At 38.0% G+C, this 12,030-nt stretch overlaps 1 protein-coding gene across 2 annotated transcripts in view; it reads left to right on the top strand.

Annotated features, from left to right (window-relative positions):
• The window catches only part of enox2 (ecto-NOX disulfide-thiol exchanger 2), a 290,449-nt gene that overhangs the window by 17,655 nt on the left and 260,764 nt on the right, over window positions 1-12,030 (top strand). For both annotated transcript variants that reach the window (XM_053476492.1, XM_053476469.1), the window contains exon 2: window positions 4,105-4,156. The gene's annotated coding sequence lies outside the window, so the exon portion shown is untranslated. The remainder of the gene's footprint in view (window positions 1-4,104; window positions 4,157-12,030) is intronic.

Here is a 12,030-nt window from a genome sequence, read left to right as displayed (position 1 = left end):
TTATATCTCATGTTTTTGTAACATTCTCAGTTTAAAACATGGATCCTCCAGTAGCTCTTATTTCACATGGACGTGTATGCTGGAGAGCCTTGCACCACCAACGCCCGGGTTCGATTCCTGGTTTGGTCTGTGTGCATGAAGTTCTATTATTCATGTTCTATCCGTACTTGGTGGGTTTCCTCAAGGTACTCTGGTTTCCTTCAACAATCCAAAGACATGCAGATTTGGTTAATTGGTGTTCCCGAATTGCCGGTACTTTGAAAATGAGTGTGTGAATGTGTGTGCCCTGCAGTGGATTGGCACCCCGTCTAGAGTGTACCTAGCCTCATGCCCCATGTCACCTAAGATAGCCTCAAGCCCTCCCGTGACCATGTATGCTGAATAAAACAGTACAGCGATGAGCGAGTGAGTGTATGATAAAGGACAGCACAGTCTCGCGCCTCCAGGACGGGGGGTTTGATTCTTGCATTAGGTTTGTGTGCGTGGAGTTTGCAGGTTGCAGCTAATTGCCATTTCCTAATTGCCCAGTGCGCATGTGTGTTTAAGTATGCTTGTGTGTCCTGTAATGGATTGGCACCCTGTCCCGGGTGTATCTCGCCTAGTGTGATAGGCTCCACGCCTGCTGCAACCCTGAACTGGTTAACCAGTATAGAGAATAAGTGTGTGAGTAATTGTATGGAGAAAGCACCTCAGGATCAGTCTGAGAAGGGGATTGATATTTAATTGAAGGGGATATTAATTAGTTTTTACGGCAGGAGTCTCCAGTCTCCAGCATTATAACAGCCAAAGGTGAAGCTGTAACTTTAAGTTCTCCACCAAAGGCACCAAAGACATGAATCATAAGCTAACTGTAAATTTGATTTTAAAGATTTCAAATTCCATTCAACAGCATTAAAGTTTAATGTCTGATTTATTTTTAAGCAGCTATGTCTTTTACAGGTTTTTATATATTAAAAAATACCTCAAATATAAGCATGTACATGCTCCGTAAAGTGTGGCGTTGATTTTTTTCCATACAGAGTGATATTTTTCCGTGCCTTAAGATATTCTGCTCCACTCTCCAGTATGTGGCGGTATTGCACTAATTGCCCCTAAAACTCTAGAGAAGAAGAAGTGATACTCATGCAAAACGAGAGTATTTGCTGAAGATGCAGGCAGTTTGTATTTTCTCTTTTTAAGGAGTTTGCCACTTAATGTTTGTAAGTTAACCCACATCCTTTAAAAAATGTGAACCAATTCTGAAATGAAAACTGACCTAAAAATAAAATGAAATTTATCATTTAAATTTAAAAGATTGATTAAATAAAAAATCTGTTAAATCGCATGGCTCAAATAGACAGAAGGCTTTGTAGTTTTACCAGAGGTGATTGGACTACCCAAAAAATGTACTCAAGTAAGAGTTGCTTTTTTAGAAATTCTAATATATATATATATATATATATATATATATATATATATATATATATATATACACACACACACACACACACACAGTATATTATATTACATAGTGAAACCTCGGATTGCGAGTAATGCGGTTTGCGAGTGTTCCACAAGGCGAGCAAAGATTTTTAATAAATTTTGACTTGGAAAACGAACAAGTCTTGGTTTACGTGTACCGAGTATCGTGTATCAATAATGCGTTTCTTGTTTTAATGCTGAGCATCACATGATCACAACTAAGCCAACGGCTTTCTCTCTCCTGCGCTGCGGAATTGTGGGTAATCGTCTCCCCTGCTGGGTCTTAGTGCGTGTCTCTTACTGGTATAATCAAAATCTGTGCACGCGTGTACTGTTTACTATAACATTGTGACCATGTGTGTGTGTGTGTCAAACATATTTTATTTTGTGTCAGTATGCGTGTGTGTACAGCACACGTGTAAAGCAAAAGCAAGTCTTATTAGAGAGGTTAAAGATCCATTTTCTCTCTATGTATCAGCGTGCTCTCTGTGTCGTTGCGGGTCATTGGACACACACACACACACACACACACACACACACACACACACACACACACAGAGACCCCTCCTACTTTCACCTTTACAGACACACACTCTTTCTCTCTGCTCTACACAGAAACACTGCTCTGTCGTGATTATTTTTAAAGGTAAAGTGCAGGTTAATTTGTTTTATTTTTTTTTTACAACAGTAATCCGTTAGTGTGTCGCTAAATCGAGTGTCATTAAAGAGATTTCTTGTTAATTTTTTTGATAAAACAGTGTTTCCGATGTGTGCACGCGTGTGTGTGAAAAAAGTGGAGGAGGGGTAACTCTGTAAGACGAGAAGGGAAGCTCCCGGAATGAATAAATCTCGTAATCTAAGGTTCCACTGTATTATATAATATTTTACATACTTTAAATGGTTAGAAAAGTATCGAGTTGAGAGTAGTGTTTCTTCTTTACAAATCTACTCAAGTAAAAGTGAAAAGTATGGAGCAGTAAAAATACTCATAGAAGTCCTTTTTTCTTCAAAAAGTTACTTAACTAAATGTAACAGAGTAAATGTAACTCATTACCCACCTCTGAGTTTTACAATAAAAAAACTGTATTAAAAAAAAAATTTACTTGAAGAGAAGGTTATAGCTCATGGTAATGTACGTGATACTCAGGAATATAATCAACTCGGTGGTGTTAATGACCTTACACTGTGCCATTGTTGGTTACGTCACATGCTGAGTTTTTATTTGTCCATCTTAATGCTAAATGCCAGCTGGGCCACAGTGGATTAACTTGCGTTTCTGTTGATCCATTGCGGGATGTGTTTTCTGTTAGGCCATATCCTATAAAGAAAAACATTTTTAATAAAAGCAGCCCCATCACAGGTCCAGCCATTAACTGGGTTTGAATAGGTTTGAATGGTGATCGCCTCAAAAACACAATTCAGATGGAACGAAACAGACGAGTTCTCCTGCATGCGTCCAGTATGAGCTCTGAAAATCCATTAGCCTCTGTTCTTGTCACAGAGTTTTGTAAATTTATCTCTTAGAATGCTGTCATTTGGGATTTCCAGGTGGTTTATGCAATTCGAACATGCGACACTCTCTCTTTCTCTCTCTCTCTCTCTCGCACGCGCGCTCTCTTTTTGTCTACAACAACGAAGGTTGGCTTTTCACATTCAGATGATAAGGTAATCATTGAACCGTAGTGTTTCGCAGAGGGCAAGATGATGATGTGTGTGTATGTGTATGTGTGTGTGTGTGTGTGGTGTTAAATATAAAATGTTTGCTGTCACCCCAACTGTACCGCATGGGGTATTTGCAGCTGATTCATTGTACAATGCAGGCGACACATCTACTACGTGCTTTTCTGTTAAGGCTTGCATTTTGTGTTCTTCAAGCAGGGCGAAGCGATAAAACCCTCACTTGGTCCCACTCAGCAATAGTGTTGTAAATGCATCATCCTAAGATAGGGGTTGTCTAATTGTGAGGGAAAAGGAAAAAAAAACCTGTGCTGCAACAGAACAATGCAAATAAAAAGCTGCTGCTTCCTTATACCTGTAGCTTCCTAGGGTAAAATCCTGAGATTCCAATATGTGAGAGAAACACATTGCTTCACAGTGTAGAGGCAATTGGCAAACCTTGCCATCTTTCTTGCTTTCTTGGTATCGAAAACAAAAAGGATGCGCAGGGATTTTTCCGACATTGAAATTTAATAAAAAGAAGGCCAAGGTGTAAGAAACAGGGCCATCATTTGGTGTGTTGAAATGTCACTCATAAGGGGAAATTAATGAGCAAGTTACGGGTTCCTGCTGATGACATTTGAGCAAATGACTTTAAAATATCGGTCTGATCTAAAGTACTTTTATTCCCCAAATAAAACTAAATTTTTTCAGCTAAAAAAAAAATAATCTGTGTCACATTAAACCTAATGGGGTGAGGCATGTTAGGGTAAAATAATCAACAACCATATGGTACAGTTCAGCCCTGATGCCTGAAGTGTAGCTAATGTTACCACCCTGAAAGGTTAATTCTTTTCCTAAAAGAGCATGTCCTCTAATACCACAGCAAACCTATCAACGACTGCATTTCTGTTTATTTACTGTATTCCTATTCTTTCATTGATATATACATGTATATATTTTTTGTTTATATTTATACTTTTATAGAAACTTCCATGAAAATGGGTGCACTTACTGCAGATGACGGCAACTACAAATAGTAAGTAGCTCCCCTACTCTCACGCTCTCTCTCTCTCTCTCTCTCTCTTTCGCTCGCTCGCTTGCTCGCTCTCTTTCTCTTTCTCTCCTGCAAACTTAAAGGAACAGTTTTACGTCTGACACTGAAGACTCCTCTATCAATGTGACACAAATATTTCTTTACAGAAATGTTCACCATATTAATTATATTAGGGGGTATTATGACGCATAATGTAGCATAGCATCAAGAAAAATGTGCATGTGCATTTTGGAGTTGCACAATCCTATTCAGCATTCTATTCATTGCACAAAACTCCAAAGGTCCTAATCTACACAATATGTAAAGTTCAAATATATAAAAAGGACACTGGTCACGCGATTGTGTTTCGCTCTGACGAGTCTGTAAATGGTGCCGATTAGATTTGATTCAGTTGGAAAAACCTTTTAATAACCATTTAAAAAAAGAGCTTTTAAGTTTTAGCTGACATTAGAGCTCTAATTCTGCTTCGATCCTCTTTCAAGGGCTACAGGTCAAATGCTTTATTTATTCGATCAAAATTATTATTTATTAGTTGGACCCGTAATACATTTTTACTTTACACATTTACAATATTAAATGTCTGTTTGTACCAGTTTCCCTTTTATATAATTTCTTACAGTAAAAAAAACAACAACATTGTTTTACAATATCTTTTTAAACAGAAAACATTTTTTTTATTTTGGTCAATCCAAATTAAATTGGATTGTGAATGCTGTATTTTAAATCAAATAGTGACTTTCACTGCTATTAACTAATCATTAAATTGCAGCATATTTACTGGAATATTCGAATAAGTGCATTCATGGAGACCTGGATTAAAGGTTGTTTTAATACGTTGTGGCTTAATAAAAACAATTTTAATAAGTTCCATATATATTGTATATCACCATTCAAGGACTTGACATCACAAAAGCCGTTGTTGACTCTGAGGTCAAAGGTGATCCAAACAGAGTCATCTGTGACATTGCTGGCCAAATCACAGTGTATTTTATTATTAGGGTGTTTGTGAAAGCGTGTAGCCTCGTGTGGTATATTTTCTGATTGTTAACTTTCTTCTACTGCAAAGGTGGTTTGTGACACATAATTTTTTTTCTCTGTGATATCGATGTGCATCAAGGCTTCCTATTGAGCCCATTGCGAGGATTCATTGTCCTTGTAATGGCTGGAGTTTATGGATTTGTCTCAGCTTGAGATGGATTACTATCACCGTGTTTTCTGTTAGTAGAGCAGAGCTGGAATGGTTTGAACTTGGTGTGTTTGTACTTTAATTAGATGAAAGCCTGGTACAAGGAGGATGTTTTTTTTTTTTCACGTGGGGCACTCAAGTCAAACCAGGTCTTTTGATTGCGAAGAATAACAAAACAGTAATTTAAATAAAAATGATCTTTGTTTGACTATATAATCTTTCCCCAGCGTTTTATTAGTGCTTGGAAGTTTTCTCAGTATGCCGAAGCCATGATCCTACTTCGCGCTGGCCTTCCAGGAACTCCTAAAATGGCTACAAGCGAGGTCAGGACTGTACAGTACAGTAGATGTGGCAGTATATACCAGCCGAGTTTCTCTAATGTGAAGGTGGTTTTGGTGAATTATTGTGTGTACAATTCACACAGATAAATAGCACAACTAAGAGAAGAAAATGTTCTTTTTTTATGCACATTTTGTATTTTTATTTGTATTCGAATCTCAGAAAACAAAACAAAACTTCAATCCAGATGTGAATATGATGTCTTATGCTCCCTGAGCCACTCTTTCAATTGGAGCTCGATGAAACATGGCATCGTCATCTTGGAATATGCTAGTGCCATCGTGGAAGAAAAAAATATATATTTATTGGAAAAACCAAGTAATTCAGTATATTCAAGTCATCAACTGACCTCATTTTTGGGCACATAATGTCAGAACCTAGACCTGGCCAACAGAAGCAACCCCAGATTATAACTCTGCCTCCACAGGCTTGTACAGTAGGCACTAGGCATGATGGGTGCATAACTGCATCCACCTCTTTCCTTACCCTGATTTGTCTATCACTCTGGAACAGGATAAATCTGGACTCATCAGACCACATGACCTTTTCCCAGTGATCCACAGTCCATTCTTTATGCTTTATCCTAGCAAATTGAAGTCTTTGTTTAGTCCTAATTCCACAAGTTCCCTTTGCGCTCTATGTATGGGAATGCTCCTACTTTCATTAATAAATATAGCGCTAAGTTATACTGTTGTTTTACGATTTGATTTCACTTAGTGTTCAAGTGTTTAATCTACCATCTCTCTGATTCAGGCTGTTTAATTTCTTCCTGGAAGCAGAGGGTTCATCACTATTCTTCCAGTTTTTATAATGCGGTTTAAATTTCTTAACCCAGTTTATTATTTTTTTTTTCTTGATGCAGGCCAATAATTTGACAGAGTAACATCTATGCAGTGACCACAGGATATGACCCTTGACATGGTTATTTAAGAAATAAGTAGCTTCTTCCTGCATCAGTTAGAATTAAACAACTTGTTGCCAGCCGGATCATAATAATCCCTGCAGTAATTATTTAGTGGAAGGCTCTTAACTATTTGCTTGGTTAAATCCAGACAGTGACTTATTTTTTGCTGGACAGTATATAAGATAATAATACTACTACGACTACTACCACTACTACTACTAATAATAATAATAACAACAACACATACTGTTTAGTAGAAAAATCAATGAGTAAGTTTTGGTGAAACTTGATGTGAATGTAGTACTCTTACTACCTGGATGTTAATCATTTTCCCCTAAGAGCACATTCGAAATTGTTTTATTCATCTTGTTAAAAGTACTATCAGTTACATTCTGTATTCGTTAAAGAAGATGGTCATAGTTTTTATCAATTTATAGTTACATTTAACCTCGGTTAAACAGGCTTGGTTTAATACAGTAGGAGAACTTGGGACTTCATTCCAGGCTTAAATGCATTATTTATCTTTCCTCATGGCATTTTTATTTATTTATTTATTTATTTAAAAAAAGAAAGGGAAAAAAAAAAACCTGAACACTCTTGAGGCACTGTCCAGTGCTGAAACTGTTTTTATCCATATTATAGAGGTTTTTTTTTTTTTTTAAGTACACACTTTATGGGAATAACAGTTTGGATATCTTGCATGGCCATGGCTTTCATCCACATTATATTAGGCTCAAGATGTAAATTCCAGTGTGATTTGGATAAGAAGTTCCACTGGCCTTTTTTTGGCATGCCTTCCTACTTCTCTCCTTCTCTGTCTCTGACGTTCACTCCTATCAAGGCTGTCGGAGTTATTTTTGGGCGTCCTCCTGTGATGCTGATCCCACTCGGGCAGCCTATTTTTTACCGGCTTTCACGTCTTGGACAGAACCCACGTCACCAAACCTGACCACACCACACTACAATCTATTTTCACCCGCCTCAAGCCACTTTAAAAAAAAAAAATTCTTCGGCATTTAACACACGTTTATTTCCCCTGTTGTTTTTGTCTGGCTTGAGAGAAAAGCAGAGCAGCGCTTCTCATCACAAAAGACTGCGTTGACCCTCAGGGGCAGCGGGGGAAATGAGAAAAGATGTAGATAGCAAAAGATGGCACCTTTAGCAATCAATAACGCTGTTTTGTAGTCAGCACTTGTCCATCAGAGCAACCGGCTATCTCTGTCCTCTGCAAAAACTGACACATGCACTCTGAATGTTGAGGGTTTTCGTGTGAGTCTGTATTCCTCATCAACCATTTGTTGTAATCAGTAACGTCTGGGGGTCTCTGTCTGGGTGCTTTGCATTTCACGGATCCTAATAATATGCCTTACAGGCTTTGGTGTGCGATAATCCCCGGCACAGGCGCGTTGAGAGAGGGTGGCGTATCACATCCTGTCATTTTCACCATGTGTTCCTGGCTCTAATTGGTGTCCTGCTGTTCATTCCAGAGGCAGCCTGATTGAGCAATGAGCCTGTGACTTTTGTAATGGCCGAAAGTGGATTAGGCTATAGATAGGATCGTTGTCTTATACCTAACAGCGTTTCATTTCACTCAGCGCCATTGTTTTCTCATCTAGCACTAGTGTCAATTATTGTCTAATTTCCACACAACTGAAATAACAGTCATGAATTTGCATGAATTCCACGTACTGTTCTTGAGTTTTTTTTTCTTTCTTTCTTTCTTTCTTGTTCATTTTTTTTCTGTGCGCACACAGTCATGCCGGTCTGTGTACTATGTTTTCATTAATACATATTTATATGCAGATGAAGACATTAAGCCTCCATTAACTGAATCACAATAACACCTTCACGTGAGATTGTAAACTGTATAACAAGCATTCAGCTTCTATTAAATCCTCTGTTTAAAACCCTTACAGTTCCATGATTTTGCAAACTTTTCTAGAAAAAAAAAATAATAATAGTGTTTAGGTTTTCAGGGTCATTTTAAATATAGTAGCTTTCAGGCATCCTGTAAGAGATTCAATCGCTCACACAAGACAGATGTAATGCGTCTGAGCTATTCTTAAGCTAATGTAAGCTGAAGCACAGGTCTGATCCTATTTTATTTTTATTTTTTTCTGTCTGACTAAGACACACATCTTTTAGCCAAGGATTTTGCTTATCATTTGCTTTTAGAAGCCCAGAATCATTCACAATAAGTTTTTAGCGGTCCTTTACTTTAATTCATTGGTCTGTAAGCCACAGGCCAGACTTCAGTTAACAATTTATTGGTAGGTGATTTCAGGAAGACTTTGAGTTTCAGAGACTTTTTTTTTTTAACGAGTTTCAGCAGTCAGAAAATAAGAAGTGATGTGTTCGTTCGGGTTTATTAAAAATTCATGCGTACAGCAAAAAGGCGAGCAGAGGTGCAGAAAGATGTCTCAGTTTACTCACTTTTAAAAGCAACCTTTCCACTAGCTTCATTTTGATTATGTTTGTCTTGTCAGTTTAATCCACATCATGCACAACAACATTTCCTGCGCCGGCCAGAATCCAGTTTGACGTTTGAGCACTTGTTTAGGTTGTTTTAAATATTTGTGTGTTTTATCCAAACCCTGTCATGAGATTTCCATGGTGCCTCTTAGTGTTTAGGTTCTGGGGTTCTGTGACATGGTTTTCTTCCTTCTAGAAGCATTTTGGTTTTTGAGCATCTTGACTGGACTTTTTGCCTGATCCCTACAGTCGTGGCCAAAAGTTTTAAGAATTACATAAATATTGGAAATTTGAAACGTTGCTGCTTAAGTTTTTATAATAGCAATTTGCATATACTTCAGAATGTTATGAAGAGTGATCAGATGAATTGCATAGTCCTTCTTTGCCATGAAAATGAACTTAATCCCAAAAAAACCTTTCCACTGCATTTCATTGCTGTCATTAAAGGACCTGCTGAGATCATTTCAGTAATCATCTTGTTAACTCAGGTGAGAATGTTGACGAGCACAAGGCTGGAGATCATTATGTCAGGCTGATTGGGTTAGAATGGCAGACTTGAAATGTTAAAAGGAGGGTGATGCTTGAAATCATTGTTCTTCCATTTTTAACCATGGTGACCTGCAAAGAAACGCTTGCAACCATCATTGCGTTGCATAAAAATGGCTTCACAGGCAAGGATATTGTGGCTACTAAGATTGCTCCTAAATCAACAATTTATAGGATCATCAAGAACTTTGAGGAAAGAGGATTAATTCTTGTTAAAAAGACTTCAGGGCGTACAAGAAAGTCCAGCAAGCGCCAGGATTGTCTCCTAAAGAGGATTCAGCTGCGGGATCGGGGTGCCACCCGTGCAGAGCTTGCTCAGGAATGGCAGGTGTGAGCGCATCTGCCTGCACAGTGAGGCGAAGACCTTTGAAAGATGGCCTGGTGTCAAGAAGGGCAGCAAAGAAGCTACCTCTCTCCAAAAAAAAAAAAAAAACATCAGGGACAGATTGATCTTCTGCAGAAAGTATGGTGAATAGACTGCTGAGGACTGGGGCAAAGTCATATTCTCCGATGAACCCTCTTTCCAATTGTTTGAGGCATCTGGAAAAAGGCATGTCCTGAGAAGAAAAGGTGAGCGCTACCATCAGTCCTGTGTCATGCCAACAGTAAAGCATCCTGAGACCATTCATGTGTGGGGTTGCTTCTCATCCAAGGGATGGGCTCACTCACAATTTTTCCCAAAAACACAGCCATGAATAAAGAATGGTACCAAAACACCCTCCAACAGCAACTTCTTCCAACGATCCAACAACAGTTTGGTGAAGAACAATGCATTTTCCAGCATGATAGAGCACCATGCCATAAGGCAAAAGTGATAACTAAGTGACTTGTGGACCAAAACATTGAAATTTTGGGTCCATGGCCTGAAAACTCCCCAGATCTTAATCCCATTGAGAACTTGTGGTCGATCCTCAAGAGGCGGGTGGACAAACAAAAACCCACTAATTCTGACAAACTCCAAGAAGTGATTATAAAAGAATGGGTTGCTATCAGTCAGGATTTGGCCCAGGAGTTGATTGAGAGCATGCCCAGTCAAAATGCAGAGGTCCTGAAAAATAAGGGCCAACACTACAAATACTGACTTTGCATAAATGTCATGTAATTGTCGATAAAAGCCTTTAAAACATATGAAGTACTTGTAATTATATTTCAGTACATCACAGAAACAACTGAAACAAAGATCTAAAAGCAGTTTAAAAGCAAACTGTGAAAACTAATATTTGTGTCATTCTCAAAACTTTTGGCCATGACTGTAAATTCCTGAGGAAAGCCCTTCGAGCTGATTGCTGTTTTCAGAAATGTCTCAGAAGCAGCTACAATCAAAAATAGACTAGGCCGTATTTTTAGCAGAGTTTCACGGAAAGCTGTTCTGGTAGAATCACGAGCACTGACTAAAGTGGCAGGGATCGCAGTTTGAATGCAACCACAATGCATGCACACCCGAAGGAAATAGAGGGTTATGGTTAAGCTTGGGGGTTATGAAATATTACTAATGATATAATTTTTTTTCCTGCTCATGTTAGTAAATGCTAATATGCTAATATGGCCTATAATATACTCCCGACAAAATGAATTTACTACCTAGCTTGTTTGAGAACTGGCTTCTTTTAAATCAGTGACTTCGGACTACAAAGCCAAAAATATACCCCACATCCCTAAGGGTTGGCAATATGGACTAAAAATGTTATCTTAATTTTTTTTCGGCTGAATATCGATACACAATATATGTTGGCGTATTTTCCTCTTTAGTGGACAAAAATCTGTTGTAATTTAAAGTCATATGTGAGAGGTTAAATGCCCATTTATTAAAACAGACTGTGATTAAAATAAAAAGGCAGGGATTTTATCTCTGTTTAAAATTCTAAACAATATTTTAAACTAAATAACCTGTATTAAAAAAATGGGCCCGTCTCTGAGAACGCTCCTTTAATTGTTCTCAACAACAATTAAATACAATTAAATGAACAGATTGATTACAATGGATTTAAAAACAACAATAAAATGCAGCCAGAACAAAAATACCAACCGGCCTACCTGCACTGATGGGAAATGCATAATCACACTATACATCGGAACCTCGAATTGCGAGTAACCCTGTAAATGAGCGAGTCTTGATATACGAGTCAAGTAAAATTCAAATTAAAATTTTATTTGTCACATAAAATCATCTAATCATCTAATCATAGAATATCATATATAGATCATAGATATTCTAATCATAGAATATCATGTTTTTTCGATGCAGAGGATCTCGTGATCACAACTGAGTCAATGGTTCTTTTCTCTCTCGCGCTATAAAATTGTGGCTAATCTTCTCCCATGCTCGGTCCCAGGGTGCGTGCGTCACTTGTAAAAGTAAACATCTGTGTGTGCGTGTACTGTTTACTATAACACTGTGAACCCGTGTGT

This window comes from Clarias gariepinus, chromosome 2 (assembly GCF_024256425.1).
Source record: "Clarias gariepinus isolate MV-2021 ecotype Netherlands chromosome 2, CGAR_prim_01v2, whole genome shotgun sequence".
Taxonomy (NCBI): Eukaryota; Metazoa; Chordata; class Actinopteri; order Siluriformes; family Clariidae; genus Clarias; species Clarias gariepinus.
This window is presented reverse-complemented; position numbering and strand designations above follow the sequence as displayed.